Source organism: Balaenoptera borealis (genome assembly GCF_965194805.1).
Source record: "Balaenoptera borealis genome assembly, chromosome: 2".
Classification (NCBI taxonomy): domain Eukaryota; kingdom Metazoa; phylum Chordata; class Mammalia; order Artiodactyla; family Balaenopteridae; genus Balaenoptera; species Balaenoptera borealis.
The window spans coordinates 16,741,524-16,762,417 of record NC_138867.1 but is presented as its reverse complement, the minus strand read 5'-3'; the positions used below and the strand labels follow the sequence as shown (position 1 = coordinate 16,762,417).

The 20,894-nt window shown below is 34.9% G+C and overlaps 1 pseudogene across 1 annotated transcript in view; it reads right to left on the bottom strand.

Moving 5' to 3' along the window:
- Nucleotides 1-221: 221 nt before the first annotated feature.
- Nucleotides 222-20,894, bottom strand: part of LOC309623712 (poly(A) polymerase alpha pseudogene) — a 37,197-nt pseudogene continuing 16,524 nt past the window's right edge. The window contains exon 1 of the transcript in view: nucleotides 222-20,894. This exon is cut by the window's right edge and continues 16,524 nt beyond it. The product of the transcript in view is annotated as a poly(A) polymerase alpha pseudogene (transcript).

Below are 20,894 nucleotides of genomic sequence, written 5' to 3'. Positions count from 1 at the left end.
CACACGCTTTCATCTTCATCAGTCATAGGCAACCACTAATTTCTTTCCTGATAGATTTTCTTATTTTGGATGTTTCATATAAAGAGAGAATCATACAATATCATATTTTGTGACTAGCTTCTTTCCTGTAACATAATGTTCATCCTTACTGTAGCACGTATCAATACTGCATTCTTTCTATTGTCAAATAGTATTCCACTGTATAGACATATATCACTGTATTTATCAATTTATCAGTAAATGGACATTTGAGTTATTTCCAATTTTTAGCTATTAGGAATAATGCTGCTGTGAACATTTATGTACATGTTTTTGTGTGGATGTATGTTCTCTTGCCTCTTGGTTAGAAGTTTAGGATTAGACTTGCTAGATTATATGGCAGCTCTATTTTTAAACTGCCAAACAGTTTTCCAAAGTAGCTGTACCAATTTATAATACTTTTCCACCTGCAATGAATGTGAATTCCAATTTTTCTACATCCATGTTGACACGTGTTACTGTCTGTATCAGGGCTCTCTAGAGAAACAGAACCAAGGAATATAAAAGGAAATTTATTAAGAGGAAATTGTTCCCATAATTATGAGTGCTGAAAAATCCCATTCAAGCTAGAGATCCAGGAAAGCTTGTGGTATAATTTCGTCCAATTCCTAAGACCATGAGCACCTTTAGAGGGGCTCATAATGTAAATCCAAGTCCAAAGGTGGGAGAAGATGAGATGTGATGTCCCAGCTCAACAGTGAAGCAGGAGGAAAGAGGCAAATTCCAACTTCCTCTGCCTTTTGATTCATTCATGACATCAGCGGATTGGATTATGACCACTCACATTTGGTAGTGTGACCTACTTTAATAAGTCCATTGATTCAAATGTAAATCTCACCCAGAAACACCTTCACAGAAATAATGTTCAGTGGAATATCTGGGCATCCCTGACACAGTCAAATAGACAGATAAAAGTCACTATAACATTATCTCATTTGTTATAAGCATTCTGGTGAATGTGAAGTTCAGGTATATCATTGTGATTTTAATCTGCATCACCCTAACTAGTGCTGGGTACCTTTTCACATACTTAATAGCCTTTTGTGCGTCTTTAGGGAAATATCTATTCTAATACTTTGGCATTTTAAATTTAAATTTTATTTATCTTTTTATTATCTAGTACAAGTTTAATATTTTTATTAATAGGCTATATTTTTAGAACAGTTGTTGATTTATAGAAAAATTGAGCCTATATTTTTATTTTTACCTTTTCCTGAAAACAGTTTCCTCTGTTACTAACACCTTACCTTAGTATGGTAATTTTCTAACCATTAATAATTTAGTGTTGATATATTATCATTCACTAAAGCCCATAGTTTATTCAGGTTTTTCTTTCTTTTTTTCTTTTTTTAGTTTTTATCTAATGTCTGCAACTTTTGACACCAATATTAAAATAACTAAATGACTTTTTCAACCATTTCCTTCTCCTCTGATTCCCCCCAACTTCATCACAATGAAGGCAGCAGAAAGTGTTTCTGAAGATAAAAATGTCAAGAGGAGTTTTAGTATAATTGGGGACAGATCTCCAGTGTCCTGTGTGAGATTCTAGCAATGTGTTCACATGATCACAATTTTTTTAACATAGAAAAATGAGATTTTTAAAAATATATTAGTATAAATAAGACTCCAAGCATGTAAAACCTTCAAACCCCCCAAACTTGGATGAGCCCCCAAATACTTTTTATTATTCAAGAATATAAGACAACACCAGGTAGGTTTGGCATCAGATTTTACATTGTACAGTAAATACTTCAAGTTACCTATATTTTAACTGGCAGTAAAGGTAAGGTGTTCCAGTCATAGAAAACTTATTATTGGGAGCTCAAAAAAGTGTGATAGGAAAATATATCATCTTTTCCCCATTAATTATCCCTAAGGAGAAATGTCATATCCTTCAGAGAAAATGGAAAGCAGGACAGTATTAACATACACTGCTTGTTTGGGTCATACCAATTCTGTTTGAATAGTATCACTTTCATGATTAATGTTAGTCCTCTATAGAATAAAGGTACTTTATATTTAAAATCCAGCAACACATTTCTTATCATGTCTGTTGAGCGTATTGTTTCTTACATTATTCATATCTACTTGAAGACTCTTGTGAAAAATTCATTTTGAGCCTTAGTTTATAGTGCTATAGGGCAAATAGTTTTACTTTTATCTTATGAATATGGTGAAGTGTATGAATTATAAAATTTCTGAGATATTTGCTAGAAAGCCTAGAGCTAAGATATAAGATATTCATCTACAGAAGTGCCTGGATCTGTCTGTCTGTCTATCTATCTATCTATCTATCTATCTATCTATCTATCTATCTATCTATCATCTATAAAACACCTTTTTAGCTCAAACTGTCCTAACTCTTGTTAGGACATCTTTTTAGCTCATCTTGTTAGCTCATCTTTTCCTGCACCTAGACTTAAGATCTTCCATTTTATTTTACATGATATGTCTTTGCAAGTCAATTTAAAATCTATTTTAGAATAAGGCAGGATATAAATTAAAAATACATGTAATAATCAAATAATGAATACAAGTAAAATTGAGTCATGAAATAAACCTAGCTTTATGGGTATGTCTCATTAGTTTCCTAGCATAGTTTTGAAGTTGAGAAAATGTACCTTAACTTCATTTTGCTATTGAAAAAGTCAGCTTCCCTAGTATCTTTTAGTTAGAAAATTTCACACTGCTGCACTTTTGGGGATTTGCTTTACCTAAATAGAACCTCCATTTCACCCATCAGTTTCTATGACCTAGAGTTTGAAAAGCCTTGGATTGATTGGTTGTTTCAAGTATTAAGATCTTTTCCCCACACACTCAAGACTCGCCAACCCAGCACTAATCTTGAATCAATCCTGAGGATTATTTTTAAAATTTTGCCTACAATTGTGGAATGTCTGGATTTAAATTTATGATTACCAAGATCTATGAACATATCTGACCTTGTTATATTGACACTCTATCTCTGTTTCCTTACCAAAATGTTGTTTGATTTCCTAACTCATCCAATTTTTGTGGAAATTGAATTTATCTCCTTAATTCAATTATTCTTGGCACCCTGACCCACCCTTGCCAGGCTAATCACTCTAAACTAGATTATATCTCCCATTCTCCTAGACAGAGTTAGATGGTTTAGCCAAAACAGAAGAACCACATCCTACCACATGCATGATTCCAAGAGGTCCTGAATTTAGATTACCTGTCTGCCCTGTCCCTAAATGATTGGTTGTCTTGTGATCATTAGGTTCCTAGGATTAAGACTTGCTTAAACATTAATTCGTGCTATTAGCCCCATATCTGGGCTGTTTCAATAACCTTCCCATCTCCACAGAGCCATGTTACTGCGGTCCAGCAAAGCCACAGAATTATGACACTGTCACCTTCTTCTTGTTCCCCTTCCTATGGGAAAAATGAGCAAACTTGAAATTTATTCCAAACATGCACATTTCTGTTTTGAAACAGGGACAATATTTTCATGCAAGTTGTGCAAGGAACATTCAATAGTTTAGGTGAAACTGATGCTTCACCTCAAAACTCTAGTTAAGGGGCCACAGAATTCAAGTTACAGGGCTTATCCTGATCATCTTTTTGCCATTATTTTTGTTTTTCTTATAGCTGAGGTAAGAAGATGATGAGAAATATTTTTCTGAAAATCTTTCTCTCTCTCTCTCTCGTGTGTGCACTCACTCTTCAAAAATATAAAACCTTCACTGTAATGTTCTGGTCCAAGTTCTGCTTGGCTTTCCTGTAAAAGAAGCGCATTTGCCCAGTGGCAGGTCTGCTTCTGTAGAAACTCTATATATATTACACAGGAAATTTGGAAATGTTCTCACCACCAAATAGTTCCACCATTTAGTCACCTTTAAAATTCTATATCAAACTTACTGAAACTAGCCTTACCAGAAGCATACTTGTTACTGTCAAGTCAGATTTGTGTGTTTTTACACTAACGGATAAAATTCAGGAGCCCTGTGCTTAACAGACTAAACAAGGGGTACTAGGACTAGACGTGCTTCTGCCTATGAAGGCAGGTGTGCTTCAGGTAATGGATGAGGAGATTTCAAGAGCTGAGCAAATAACACGGAGAGGAGATTGATAGACGCAAAAGCTGTAACAGACAGATCCTTTAGATAGTTTATCTATTGAACATTCCATAGCATTTGGGTACTATGGATCACTAAAATCATCATAGTAGCCTGCTGCTATCATAGAAACCTTTTATGACTAATGATCAGAAACCATGCTAGTAAATATAAGAATAGAGAAGGATATTCTGTTCAAGGTTGTGGAATATATCATTGGTCAGTAAGTACCAAAATGGCCACAGACCTGAAAACAACTACGTGTCATGACCATAATTTGTTCTACATGTTCCATCATAAACATTGTCCTTATAAAGAGTGGCCTTTGTGATAGCTGTGCTTTGCAGAATATACTTTTGGTAACAGCATTAATACTTCACTCCATATATTAAAGCTCAACAAATTGGGGGCCCACGAGTGTGCACAGCAAATTGTAAGACTCAAATAAATCTTCTGGAAATGACCCATTTGATTAGTCAGGATTGACCAGGTTCTACTACAAAAACAAATATCAGTGACTGAATTCAGCATAGGTGTATTTCTTGCTCATATCAAATACAGTCTGAGTTTCCTAAATTTTTGGATAGCAGTCTTCCATGCGGTGCCTCAGGAATTCAGCTGCTTCTACTGTGTTGTTTCTCCATTCAAAATATGGACTCTGCGACCCCACTAAGCCCTAAGAGAGAACACAGAGAGCTTACACCTCTTCTCAAATACCTCTTCATAAAAATGAGACAGGTCACTTTTGCTTGCACCCTGTTGGTGAGTACTGGGCAAGTGCCCCATTAACTACAAGAGGGCTCAGAAATCTAAGCCACCCAGGTGCACAGAGAATTGAAGACTAGAAATATCTGCAACACTACTGGGCAAGAATATGAGATAGTTTTCCACAAGAGGTCTTGTTGGTCATATAGATATAGATTCTGTCTAAATTATCATTATTTTGCTATCACATTTCTACTGTATATTTTTTATTATAAAACATTTTGACTCAATCCTGCTAGGGTCTGGGTTATTCCCTGATTGAAATATACATTGAATTCTTAGTCACTAAGTTTAGAGAAATTAACTTATTTATATAAGAAAATCATCAGATTATACATATTATACTAAATACTATATAGATATCAAGGCATCTTTTGTTTCATTTCTACAGAACCCATATTTCTACACTGTATTTCTCCCCAATGGATTGCCCAGAGATGGACAGAATTAGGCATATAATGATGAAGCAGTGATGAACAAGATTTAGAACCTGTCTGAGGCAACTGTCATTTCTCTCTGCAGTATATTTCCTCTCCTCACCCCTGCTATCAAAACAAAGCCTGCTAAAAGTCAGCAATTCTGCAATTCTCAGTTTCAGACATTAACTATGGACTCCATAAGGATATACATACACAGTTCCTAGTCAAGTTTGTTTTTATTAAAGTATAATTGACTTACAATATTTTATTTGTTAGTGGTGTTCAACATAGTGACTCAACATTTATATATTCAATATGTTACAAAATGGTTACCACAATAAGCCGTTAGCATCTGTAACCATACAAAGTAAGTACAGTATTATTGACTATATTCCCTATACTGGAGACTACTTCTCCATGACTTATTTATTTTTTAATGGAAATTTGTACCTCTTAATCCACTTCAGCTATTTCATCAATCCCCCCACCCTCCTCCCCTCTGATAACCACAAGTTCTCTGTATCTGTGAATCTATTTCTATTTTGTTATGTTTGCTCCTTTGTCTTGTATTTTAGATCCCACGTGTAAGTGAAATTATAAAGTATTTGTCTTTCACTGTTTGGCTTTTTTTACTTAGCATAATATCCTATAGGTTAATCCATCTTGTCACAACTGACAAAGTTTCATTCTTTTAGATGACTGAGTAGTATTCCATTGTGGTTTTTCAAATCTGCTTAAAACAAGGAGCAGAAGATTAGTATTAGTAAACTTAATCATCTCCCTCCAATGCAATCTAAATAGCGATAAAGGTCATGCTTTGCTATGGACTTAGGAACTATCTTTATTCATTTTAAATTTGGATAAGGTCTTTTCCTTGAAAAACTGAGATTTATGCTTGAATTTTAGAAGCTTCTTTCAGATATGCTAATATTAATGATTAATTTTAGTAATATCATTTTTGAAAATATTATTTGAATTGTATTTTGACTTCAAAATACAAATACATTTTTGAATTTGTATTTGATAATGATTATAGGGTGATTTTTTTCCAACAGCAGGTTTTAGGATATAAAGAAACATAAACTTCTCACACAGATCTCAGACTTTACAGAAGGATTTTACAATTTTAGAGGTTCATTTTACATTGCATGTGTTATGTTCACCGAAACAGAAGTGAAGCAATGATTATTAAGTATTATGAAATTCTAAAAACTAGGATTTAATGCACATACTTCCCTATACAAATAGTTTGAAACCATCAAAAATTTAACTTAGTATATTTCATTTCTGATATTTCTTTATACCAGCTTATTTAAGTATTTTAAGAATCAGAATATTTACCACAAATATCAATGAGCAAATATGTAAATAACTTTCCCAAAGGTAAAAAACTGAAACATAATTTACACGTTTTTTCATGAGTTATATCAATTATATCAGTAGATTTTTGTTGTTAAACCAAATATTATGGACGTTTAATCAAACTGGGTCATAATGTACTATACTTAGATTACTTTGTTGGATTTGGTTTGCTAATATTTTAAGAGTTTATTTTCATATTTTCTCTTGAGTGTTATTATACTGTACTTTTCTTATTTTGAACTGTCTTTTCAGTCTCTGACATAAAGGTTTATGCTAGTTTTATAAAATCACTTCATGATTTCTCTTTTGCATCTATCTAGAATGATTTATAAAATATTGGAGTTGCAGCTTAAATAGTTGATAAAACTTAGTAATGAGATTATCTAAGCTGTGTCTATGTTTGTGTGTTTGATTATTTTGATTCCTAATGCAATTTCTTTGTAATAAGCGTACCATATTCATGTTTTCCATTTCTTCTTTCAAACGCTTTTGAAGATTAACCTTTATAAATATGTGTCTATTACATCCAGGTCATCAAATGCTGGCATGAATTGTTTGTATTTTCTTTTTTATTCCTGATTTATTCTGTGTAGCTTTATTCTCTGTCTCTCTCTTTATCTCTCTCTGTCTCTGATATCATAAGAAGTATGCTTAGCTTACAAAATTTACCTCAATTTCTTATATTAAAAAGATATATGAGGATAATATTAGCAAACATATTTTTATTTTGTAGAAAGTTTTGAGACAATAGGATTAAAGTCAAGCAAAATTTGGTAATAAAATATGTATATAAATCTCATAAATTGTTAACCCTATAAATAGATAGATGCTTAGAAGACAGACGGATAAATACAGTTGTCCCTTGGTATCCACAGGGTATTTTTTTCAGGACCCCTCCCCTCGCCATCACCACAAATACCAAAATCCATAGATGCTCAAGTTTCTTACATAAAATGGCATAGTGTTTGCATATAACCTATACACATTCCCCAGTACACTTTAAATCATCTCTAGATTACTTAGAATACTTAATACAATGTAAATGCTATGTAAATAGTCATCAGTGTGCAGCAAATTAAAATTTTTCTTTTTGGAACTTTCTGGAATTTTTTCCCAAATATTTTTGATTCACAGTTGGTTGAATCGCAGATGTGAGACCCATGTATACGGAGTACAGACTGTATAGATAAAATATTTAAAAATGTAATCAACTCGAGTTGATCACTAAAGTACATCAAGTATGTTCAATCAGAATTTTATAATAATTATCTTGATAATATACATTTACTGACTAAGACGGTTATGCAGCTTTTACATGGAACTCACTCCTGTATCATAAAAAGAACAGCAAAGGGAAATGGATTTTTTAAAAATAAATTTTATTATTAATCTACAGATTATGCTTTCATAAATTAAACTGGGGATACTTTCATTTTGGTACATAGGTGTTTAATCAGCTTCTCAGTAGAAATAGAGCTAGAACTAGAATAAGGACTGTGTCTCTCCGTTCGAGCAGGAATGTGCTAGAAGTTAATTGTATCGTAAAGATCATCTAACTCTTAGTGGATGGGCTTTGTTTTAAATTCCCTGTATTTGTGTTTAGCATTAATCAGTGGCAGTGAAGATGGGTAAAAAACATGGCTTTCTGTTTAATTTCTGTTAGTTATTCCAAATCATTTTGCTCAATTTTCTTAAGACAATGATAGACCTGAAACAAATGTAGGGCTTTCACTCAATCTACCTTTATTGATGAATACTTCAAATAATTGACAACTCAAAACACTTTTTAAAAAATAATAGTTTACAGCCGGAATCTTCCAAACAGACCATCCACTGTCAACGAACATCATAAATCATCTCAGACTTGAAACATGGCTTAAGGTAAGGTGAGTAAACTAGAGCAATAAGGGCACTTGATCTCTCAAATGTTAGTGAGGCAAAAATAAGTGTTCAGGTTTTCTTGAGAGAAAGCACAAACTTTGAAATAAAATTTTATTAAAATAATATTTAGAGATGGTTCTCAATAGATATGGGATGGTTATGCTCAAAATACTATATTTTATCTTATACATATGCATGTTAAATATTTCAAAATGAATCATGAAGAAAGTTTCCTTTCATCTGAAGATTTCATTTGTCCCCATTTTTTTGGCTTTCCTTAGTTTCATTTATCTTTTTCTTTGAGATTTGCTAGGATGTCTGTTTGCCTGAAGGGACCATTTTACTAAGGGGTTATCAGCAGTTTGTGCTTGTAATATATTGTCACATAGACAAAACTCTATTGTTTGTTTGTAATTTATTTATTTATTTATTTTTGGCTGTGTTGGGTCTTCGTTGCTGCACGCAGGCTTTCTCTAGTTGCGGCGAGCGGGGGCTACTCTTCATTGTGGTGCACAGGCTTCTAACTGCAGTGGCTTCTCTTGTTGCTGAGCACGGGCTCTAGGCGCGCAGGCTTCAGTAGTTGTGGCACGAGGGCTCAGTAGTTGTGGCTCACGGACTCTAGAGCACAGGCTCAGTAGTTGTGGTGCACGGGCTTAGCTGCTCCACGGCATGTAGGATCTTCCCTGACCAGGGCTCTAACCCGTGTCCCCTGCACTGGCCGGCAGATTCCTAACCACAGCGCCACCAAGGAATTCCCAATTCTATCGTTTCCATGTGGACCTTACAGTCACTAGGATTTAGAAAATGAAGTTACTTCTTTTATTACAAAAAAAAAAAAAAAGCTTTCTCTGTTAAGCTAACATATTTCTCAACTGAATGCTTACACTTTCAAAATACAACTTAAGCTGCTCTTTTTTTACACAACTGCTTGAATGATGCATGGTATTACATATTGGAGTTTCTTGTGAAAATTAATTGCTTGCTTCTAAATGGGTGATTACTTTATAATTTTTACTCCTGTGAAAATAAAATGTTGTTTTTACTGAATGTTGCTTGATACTAAATCTTTCACATAAATGAATAAAATTTGTTGTTATCTAATAGAGCCTACTTGGTAATACACAGACACTTTTTGGTGTTAAAATAATGTGATCTAGTGAACTTCATATAGACATCCTTTTTCTTTAGTAAACTATGACAAATTAAAGTTTTAGTATAAGTAGACTATTTCAATTTATTTCTCTTCTTTCAGTATTTTGCTGTAGTTGCTGAATAGTTTCTTACCAAGGGAAGAAAAAGGATTAACTTGACTAAAACCCAGTTAAAATGCAAATGAAATGAATTTCTGGGCAATAAAGCATGCATTAAGCTGGGACTTTAATGAATATAATAGTAAAAAGTCCCTGGAATATTTATGCACCTCTATCTATTTCATCTTTATGCTCATTTAGATGTAAGTCTCCTGATTATTTTAGAGGCTTTGCATTTCTGCTTGCCACAAACATGATTAACAGCTGTATTGCTCCATTTTCTCCAGAGAGGTCTTAGAACCTACTTCATTTCACTCTCTTGAAATCCAACCATGAAGCTAAAAAGAATCTTATCTGACTTCTAAGATTTATGCTCATTTCAAAGAGATTACTGAAATTCAATGATAGAAGCGGTATATAGTATAAAATGGCTAAGTATAGTTACGAGGCTTTGGTGCCTATTTTGAAAGGAATTTTATATTTGAAATGAAGAAAATGTAATATTTGTGTTATATCTGTGTGTTAATTATTAGAATAGAGATAATGAATATTTCTGTATTTGTAGAAACAGAGACACTAATTCCTCTTATCAGCCTGAAGGTAAAGGGTAGACATTTGTAGTCTGGGGAGGAAAGGCTTTGATCTTAGTGATGGATTTTGCTGAGTCAGGTTTTCCTTTTGTAGAGACAAGTCAGAGTTTAAGCAAATGCAACTAGGTCATTTCTTTTACCTTGTTAGACCTCTTCACATTTTGCTCAAAGGCGTTTTTAAAATTCAGAGGATTTGAATATATTATCCTATAAAATAATTGTGTAATCTATTATTGTAATAGATCATAAAAGAGTATGGTCATTATGGAGTAAGTACTATTCTAGAATCATAAAATGTTAATAAGTGTTCAAGGTCAAGAAAATATAGGATAGGTTGAGAGTTAAATCTACAGAAGCTGGTACATTGTAAGTTGAAATAGCTGCAAAAGATTCATAAAGTCTATTCTGTGCCAAGAACAGTATCCTTGAAACTAATTTAAATGATTAGTTTTGCTTTTTTCATGTTCATCCTTTAGAAAGCATATGGTATAGCCTCAGTGATTATAGAAATAAAGAAGGACCATTTGCTAGTTATGGCAATGCTGTGACTACGAGATGTAAGGTCAAATAGAGCAAAAGAAGACTAGTTTTAAAACTAAGAGGCATAGAAATGTGTCATTTAATGTGCATTATCCACTTTATGTACAGTATATTTTTGATGTTAAAAAGAAGGTATTTCTACTTGGCCATGAAAAAGAATGAAATAATGCCATTTGCAGCAACACGGATGCAACAAGAGATGATCATACTAAGTGAAGTAAGTCAGAAAGAGAAAAACAAATACTATATGATATCACTTATACGTGGAATAAAATATGACACAAATGACCTATCTCCAGAACAGAAACAGACTCACAGACGAAGAGAACAGACTTGTGGTTGCTGAGGGGTAGGGGTGGGAAGGTAGGGGGAGGGATGGACTGGGAGTTTGGGGTTAGCAGGTGCAAACTATTACATATGGAGTGGATAAACAACAAGGTCCTGCTGTATAGGATAGGGAACAATATTCAATATCCTGAGATAAACCATAATGGAAAAGAATTAAAAAAAGAATATATACATATAACTGAATCACTTTGCTGTGTAGCAGAAATTAACACAACATTGTGAATCAACTATACTTCAATTTAAAAAAAAGTTTAAAAAAAGAAGGTCTTTTGGCCTCCGCTATATATTTCCATCTATCTACTAGAGAGGAAAAAAATCATTGAATTGGGTGGTGCAAATGAATTACTGAGTGGGTGGCCCCATCTACTCATCCAATTTGATAGACTATCTCCGGATTCGCTTTCTGAAGCCAGAATATTAACTTTGGCAATTGCTTCGTGACTGAAAGATCCTCTCTCACGTATATGCGCTGTCCTCTAGGAAATACAAAGTGCTGTGCTGCCTGGTGACTCAGAAAGCACTTTAAATGGCTGAGGAAATGTAACTCTTTTACTGTCCTATTTAAATTATCCTATCTACAGTTAAAATTGAGCTGTTATTCTATCATAAAATATGTAACTATATACTCATTTAGATTCATGTAGTCATGTAGTTCTTAATCTTAGTTTCTCTGGAACAATTAATTCTATTCCAGTCATGCTCTGGGTACTGCTCTTCCCTGCCATTTCTATCTGGTTCCACCTCTGCATTCTATTTGAATTCTTCCCTATTATTAAAGAGAATAGTCTCAAGATGAATATGCATTTACTGTGCTTATCTGAGGCAGCAGTGCTTTGCCTCTGTGAAATGTTTCTTTTTCTAATTTGTAATGTAGTATTTATTCTTTAAGGTAATCCACTATTTCAGTCATTAATAGTGGTGGTTGACAGTCTACATTCTTGGTGAACTGTGTGTAGATAGAATATTGGCTTGGAGATGAAAAAATTAAGTCACTTGACTAAACACAACCGCCATTGTTTGCCCAACACTTTACCTCTCATATCCTTACAGGTATAATGTCACCATCTATTTATTGGAGATCTTCATTTAGTAGGACATTCTTCTAGTAAACACTCCATCAAGGTGTCAATGCCATCGCCTCATCCCCCCACCTCTGTGATGAATTCAGGGATGAGCACATAATTAGGCAGCCTGATAAAACTCTTCCCAGTAGCTGCCTTACTGTAAAGGTAAGGGATAATTTTGTCTTTGTTTTGATGGAATTTATTTGTATAATCCAATATCAGAATAAGGGGTCACTGTTCTGATGTAGTTATTTCTATTCAAGAAGATAACACAAAACATATATATTTTTTCATATACTTTAACAATGGATCAGTCTACTTTGACATACTAATTTAATAAGTTTTAAGGAGTGCAGGTTATAATAATTATATGATAAAAATTGATGCACACAGTTTGAATCAAAATATAGCTCAAGGAGAGTGTAGGAATACATGCTATTCAATTAGAAAGTTTTCTTATAAATAGATGAAGCATTACTTAAAATTAAGATGTGGATAATTCTTTCAATGAATGAAAATTGGGTAATAATTGTAACAATTTGATAAATTTTAGAAAGGAGAAGAACACTGTTTTACCAATAATTTTTTTCTTTGCAGCACACTATTATCCAGGTATTTGAGATTTTGAATGAACACTAGATATATTTAAGTCAATTGTTTAAGACTTGATTATATTGGGTAAAATATATATTAATGGGAATAGATTCAAAATATTGTAATAGATTCAAAATCATCCTGGTGATTTGTAAAAATTTCTAACCAATCCAATTCCTCTATAACCAGTGGAAGTGAGTTAAATTTCACTTAGACATCTTATCGCAAATATCTGATATAACTTATCAGGCTATGGTAATATATGGGGTGTAAAAACCTAAGAAATGTATTTCTCCCAAGATCCCTTTTGCAGCAATAGTGTGTAATGATCATGGAATCACTTTACCGTTAAAAACAGGAAGTTTTCATGTCAGCCTAATCAGGAAGAATTTTTCTAGAGTTCCCGAGCTGTTTATAGTCTTCTTGTATACCTCCACTCTGGTTTCCTCCGTCTTGTACTTTCTCCCTAAAGCCATCAGTGGATGACAACCCATTCAGACCCCCCTGCACACACCTGTCTAAAATGTTTTTTCCTTTTTTTGTTAATTGAAGTATAGTTTATTTACAATGTTTCAGGTGTACAGCTAAGTGATTCAGTTATACACACACACATATTTCTTTTTTCATAATCTTTTCCATTGTAGGTTATTACAAGATATTGAATATAGTTCCCTATGCTATACAGTAGGTCCTTGTGATGCCTGTGGTGGGGGCCTGTCCCATAGTACTCATCAGGCCAGTGTCTCACAGTATCAAAAATCATGGGGGTTCCAGACATCTTCACTGATGTATTTTACCTTTTCTTTTTCACAACTACCTTCTCTTCTCTTAAATCCCAGCCCTCTCCACAGAAAAAGACCGTCTCCCGTGTTCAGGCATCTCAAGCATTAATACTTCTAGCTGGAACCTACTCTGATCTGCATTACAATAGGAAATGGAATCTTTTCTCCTTGAAACCACAGTATGGGGTGGGTGACCATCCCTGACAGGTGCTCATCTTCCTCCCAGTGCGCCTGGGCTGTGCGCATGGTCATTCAAATGGAGAGACAGGGGGGTGTGGACTGTGTGGAAAGCCACTCATGTTAGCCCGGGTGATGCAAAGAAGTTCTGAGTCCTCCTCAGTCAGGGGCCTTGGAGGGCATTGACATATAAAACTGCACCAAACTGGGCGAAAAGTTACGCTATTTCTATGCCCATGTTACCACTCTTGAGAAAGAAAATAAGACAGGAAAAGTAGTTGAGAAGCTTCTAATGTATAATGTGAGAAGAAGTGAGTTTTAGAACAGTGGATGATTAAGAAATCTAACACTGTCAATACTTTGAAGGAGAGAGAGGAAACAGAACCAAAAATGATTGGAATCACATGATAATTGTCAAATGAAATGCATTTGTTCAAAAATGTTTATTTTAATATATGACAATAATGCTCAGAGGAGAGAGTCCAGGTGTTTCTGTCCCACTTACCTTAGTTGCTCTCTTGACTCCTGTTACTTCTTATTCTTCTCAGCTACACTATTTTCTTTCTTTTCTTCCTTCCTTCTCTGTCTCCCATGGGCTCAGCCAAGAGCCTCACTGGTGCTTTCTCTCAATGACATGTTTCTCCTTCTAATGTCAATATGTTACTGCTCTTTGTATTAATACATCACCTAAATCATTAATGGTGGCAGTCTACACTCTACATTCTAGATGGAACGTATGTGGGTTATGGGCTAGAAGGCTGACAAGTTAAGTCACTTGACTTCTTTTTTTTCAATCAATTTTATTTTAACATAATCTAAACACATACCATTTAGAAAATATGAAGAAAAATTTACATACAAGTGTTGATGCTATTGCATTTGGATAAAGCTGGCAAGTTCTTGCTACTAGCATAGCCCAGGAAACACCACGGAGGAAAACCAATATATTGGAATAGATGTTGTGGTGTTTGGCCCACAGTTTGATAGCTTGCAGGATTAACCTGAAGTTGTCAATGTTTGGTACTCGATGTAAAATTTCATTGGTTACCCTGCATCTTATATGTAAATTTTTAAGCAGACTATCATCTCTAAAGTCCAGGTGTTCTGGAATAGTCTGCAAGTGCTAATCTTGCAAACAAAATAACAATCTCTATCCTAGAACACAGTTTGATAACTGGTACAAATGCTTCTCTAACAGCTCTTAAATCGATTTCTTCCTGTAATTTCAATTCATCATAGAATGAGGTGAAAAAGTCACTTCGATCACCATGTCTTGGTGCAACACACAACACATCAAGATCGGCACCTTTTTTATGTACTCCTAATTTATAAGTTCCAAATGTAAAAATTTTTCCTCCAACATTTTCAATTACAGATTGTGGAAGATTCTTGCTTTCACTGATTTCTTGTATCCACTCTTTTACCACGTTATTTAATTTTCCCAAAATTTAAATCCTGTGCTGCAATTCCTCTTCCTCTTCAGAAACCCCAAAGGGCTTCAGTCTTAATTAGTTTCTGTGTAAGTAGGCAGTCAGTCTCCTTGGGGGCTGCTAAGCTGATGGGAGAGGTAATGTCCTAGTGCTTCTGCGGCTGCTGTGTTTGTTGTGATCCCTGCATTGAAACTGGCCTGGAAACCCTACCACCCCCCAACCCTGCCACCACCCTGGGCATGATCCACTGAGGCAGGAGGGAGGCAAGGGCCTGCCTCAGCCCTGGGTCCAACACCAATATCACTTGACTTCTTGACTAAACATGGCGATGAGCCATGAGAGCCTATACTTAGAAAGGTTTTACAGCAAGGAATCTTAGTATTTAAAGGGAATAAAAGAGTAAAAGTGATAATCATATACCTTCACAGGAATTTACATTTAATTAGGAAAACCTTACATCAAATAATATTCAAATTCCAACCGATGTTTGTGTTGGACGTACAGTGAACAATAAAGAAGGTTCCCACTCTACCCTCATTATAAACACATTTGAGGCAGATTTTTCTCATGGTTCTGACAGAGCTGGAGACGTTCTCTTCTTAGTTTGAACTATATAGAGTAGTTAGATACTAAAGGACCAAGTGAGGTCGGTCTCAATCTTCTCAATAATAAACAATTTTTGAAAATTTAATGGTAAGTTATAAACCATGGTATAACACATTTTTTTAGAGAACAGATTACTTCTAACATTTAACCATATAATGTTTTGCTTTAAAAACAGGATAAATAGATTATTTTAGTTTAGGAGCAAATGCATCAAGGGTGCTGCTTCTGATGAGATGCTGCTCCTTTTCTAGGTATTCTCTTCTGCCTGTGATTTTATACTGATTAAATTTAAACACATCCTGTTCCGCCAGTTGTAAGATCTAATTTTTCCTTTAGTCCTCTGAGTATAGAGAGGTTTAACTCTTTTGTTTAACATTATTCACTTACAAAATAAAAATTCACATGGTAATTTGGCTGGACTATTCTAACTTTTTAAAGTAACTCCGTTTAAGAATATACCTTATGCTTAAACACTTTTTGACATTGTCCAGATTTTCCTGCTAAGGTTCTTCTTTTGTTCCCATTTTACTTCTCATTTTTTAAAGTAGATCTCATTTTCATGTTTGTAGACGCCATACTTTTTTAAACAAAATCTTCAGTGAAGCCATTATTCCCCACTTTTATCTACAAATATTTTTAATATCACTCTAAGAGAATTCATCTGCAAGCAGTGACAGTTTTACTTCTTATTCTCCAGTTTGTATTCCTTTTATTTTTCTACTTTGTCGGTAACTTATACAAAGACAGTTGGTATCAGAAACGACCCTTGAAAATCCTCTGGATGAGAGTTTACTCCTGAATTACTAACAAGCAGAAGAGCAATGAGGATCTCAGTGAAAGAAGGAAGTGTGTGGGGATAGCTCTGGCATTCAGTGGCATCAGAACTATTGTGGTTTTCACCTGTGCCCAAGTAGGATCACCTAAGTAGGAAAGTGAACCACTGTGATGTCCATTTGCTGCTCACTTGACCAGTATGGGAGAAATAAGTATAAAGATGGCAGACTTGTTTGGTTAACTGATTGAAAGTCTTAAAAATAAATATGCCAGGCTAAGACCAGCACAATTTAACTAAATGAGAAAGACATAAGATCTCTAAGGTAACTTTGAAACAGTTCCTCGTCTTCTAGAGCTACAGAGAAGTCTGTGCTAAAATCAGGTCCAGGTTCAAAATATAAAGGTGGCTGACCTGTAAAGTTTTGATGGATCTCTTGTGTCAAAGTCAGGGTGCTCTGGAAAAGAAATTAGTGAGACAAACCTGGAATGGGGAGTATGGCTGACAAACCTGAGAATCTTAAACTTCAAGTATCCCTTGAACACTCAAGAGAGTGTTCCAAATATGCACATTTAAGTTCAAGGAACTGAATATTTTTGCCCTTTGGGGGATTAAGGTCTAAATACACCTAATGGGAAGTAATCAGCCCAGGGGATAATGCTGAGGGTAATCTAGAACATGTGATGGAGAAGGAAGATGATAGATATTAATTATAGCCTGTAATCAGCTGTAATGATGGGGTGCAGAGCTTGCTGAGTGTCATTCAGTTATTGTATATGGTATCACCTTGAAGGGAATGCTGTGGTTCATTGAACTTTTACTTCCACTCTTGTAAAATAAGTGAAGACCTCTTATGCTCACAAAAGTGGTGTCCATGTATCACATCATGGCAGCTTACTGTAATAAAGGAAATGAGTGGAACCTAGTGGTTTGGGGGGTAAACTGCATCAGACACCTCAAATACAGCATTTCATATCTACTTTGCCTCACCTGTCTCTTTCTCCAGCTGCACTTATTAGCTCTTGGTGGACACAGGTACCACCTGACCGCACCTGACTTCATGCCAGTTCAGCACGCCTCTCAACGGACTTCTTAGATGATACTCTTGATTCCATTATGGGAACCCCTATGTATCCACTCATGCTCCCTGGGAGGATGGAGGAGTTGAAAGCAAAAGATATGTCTTTTACCAATGGAGGAGCAGAACCAGTGGATAAATACGCCTCCCTTTCCTCCCCATGATTGGTGTTCCTGAGATGTACTTTATATGGCTAATACAGTACGTTCCTGTGGTTCAGACAATTGCTCATTTATGGGGCACCCACTTTGATCAAGCTTTCTTTTATTGGGCCACCCTCCTTTCATCCTGAGGTTCCCTCCTCATGTTCTCCGGGATTATATGATAGTGAGGTAATGGCAACAAAGATCTCTGCCTCAGATTTCATTTTCAGGGAAACTCAGATTAAGATATCATTCAATAAATACGATTAAATAAATTACTTTAAATGAACAAATCATACCTATTTAGTGTATAGAGAATACACTAAAACTAAATTTGGCTATTTTTTTTTCTTTGTTTATAATTTAGTTTTTGTAAGAAACTCTGATGTTTCTCAGATTTTCTTATATGCTGCTCCCTTCTCTGAGGGGCAGTTTGGGAATAGCTGCAATAATTTATTCAAATGATTTAATCTAAAAAGTATGCAAAATATTTTATAATTATGATTATAATGTAATTTCTGTAATAGGAGGAAAACATCAGAAACAGATGTATAGAGAGTCAAGGTAAATAATTTAAATAAGGTATGGTACATATAAAGGATGGAATATTATGCAATAATTAAAATGTACATTCTGGAAGCATATGTAAATGTCTGTAATGTGATCCTAGGGAAAAGTCTGTTAAAACCTGAATATAGTGTGTGACTTTCATTTTAGAAATATACCAAAATATTAATATATTATTAATAAATATTATAGGCATCTATGATTTTGTAGAATATTTTTTATTTTGGATATCATTTTTATGTTTTTAAATTTCATATAATTAAATTATTACTTCTAAATTAGATAAGTAAATACCTTATTACCATAAATAATCTGATTCTTATTTTTGCAATATTTTAACCTTTTAATATTTCAGCATCTTTTTTCATGGTAAATGATCACAGTAAATGAATGTTCACATCTTTCTCCCCCCAAGTGCTCTCCAAATACTTTTTTCTCTTCTCAAATAATGTTCAAAATAGACTGCATCATAGAAATTCAAACACATTCGTAACTAGTCTTATTAACATTTCCAGAATCCATAATGGAAGGCAAGTGATATATTTTAAGAATACAACTAGTTGCATATTCTAGAAATATTATCAATGCTAATATTATTAAAATATAAGAAATAATATCAAGACTGGTATTATATTTACTTTTCCTAGATAAATTTGCATAACGAAATCTAAAGTTATACTCAAATGTTATGAGCAAGCATTCTAATGACTCCTAATTTAATATACACATCTGCCAGACTATTCCTTAATTTCCCACTGATGTCTCTTCTGAGATGTCAGATCTCAGGTGTATGGTTCCTTTCCCCAAATCACTCCCACAACCCCCAGTATTTCCTGCCTCTTTGATAGCAAGTTTCTATATCCAGCTGCTTTCTACCTAGAACCTGAAATTCATTCTTGTTTCCTCCATCTCTTCAACCATTCTAAGACCCATATCTAATACAGCAAAAAATAACTTTGACTTAAAACTCCAAAATATATTTTGAAATAGTTTTCTTATGGTCAGTTCCACTTTTACCAGCTAAGAACACAGCTCCAGATCTTACTTTGCTAAAAACATAGTGAAAAGAGTCCCACAACATTCTTCCCCTTCTTAAGAGTAGTAATATTGGTCTCTTTGAAAAAGAAATCCTATGTTATTAGCCCTTTGATAAAAGAAGAAAACAAAACCATGATCAAATGTGCCCCCATTGTACTTAGGATAACTCAGGTGTGTCAAACTCCTTGTGCTACATGGCTTTCCCATCTCTCAGTGAACTGATCCCTGCCTACCTCTCACGTCTCCTCATCTTCCTCTTCTTCTCTGTCCTAGTCTTCCATCATCCACCACATCATGCTCAATTCTTGATCAACATAAAATGTGAGAGCTTAAAGGACTCTTACCCCGCAAATTCACCCATCTGACCCCTTCTCATTAGTCATGTCCCTGCTTAGAGGTCATCTTCTTAACTAGGTGTTCTCTACCCTGACCACCTATTTAAGAAGCTTTCCTTTAAAAGTTACTCTCTGTAATGTTTCTGTTCTGTATTCTTTGTAGCACACATCACAAACTATTAACACCCTATTTTTGAATTTAAGTTGGTTAATTTCTCTCCACTAGAAGATAGGCTCCAGCAGAGCAAGGGTTTCTGTCTTTCATCACTTTTGTATTCACCTAAGAGGGTTTCTGGCAGAGAAGAGGAAGAGTGAACCTAAAATAAAACAGCAACTTCCGGGCTTCCTTGGTGGCGCAGTGGTTAAGAATCTGCCTGCCAATGCAGGGGACACGGGTTCGAGCCCTGGTCTGGGAAGATTCCACATGCCGCGGAGCAGCTGGGCCCGTGAGCCACAATTACTGAGCCTGCGCGTCTGGAGCCTGTGCTCCGCAACAAGAGAGGCCGTGACAGTGAGAGGCCTGCGCACTGCGATGAAGAGTGGCCCCCGCTTGCCACAACTAGAGAAAGCCCTCGCACAGAAACGAAGACCCAACACTGCCAAAAATAAATAAATAAAAAATAAAACATTAAAAAAAAAAAAAAAAAAGCAACTTCTCCTTCTCCTCCTCCCCACCTCCTTCCCCTTGTCCCTTTCTTCCTAAAGTCTGTCACAGTTGCAATATAAAGCTCATGATGTAAATTTAGTCGAATTCAGAAAGTCACTTGATATCTGAACAGCTAATCTCATTACAAATAAGAGCACCACTCCTGTCTGAAATAACTTTATTTTCTTTTAAATTCTACCTTGGGTTTAATTATGTGGAATGGAAACCAGGTAAACCTTCAAAGCCAAGGTCATTATTATGATCCTTTGTGAAGGTGGTAGAAAAACCAGAGATTGATATTGGAAAGAGATTGTTGTAAAATGGCCTCAGAATTTCCAAAGAACCTCTACTCTGCTTTCACAGGAATATTTATCAAGGCTCCCAAA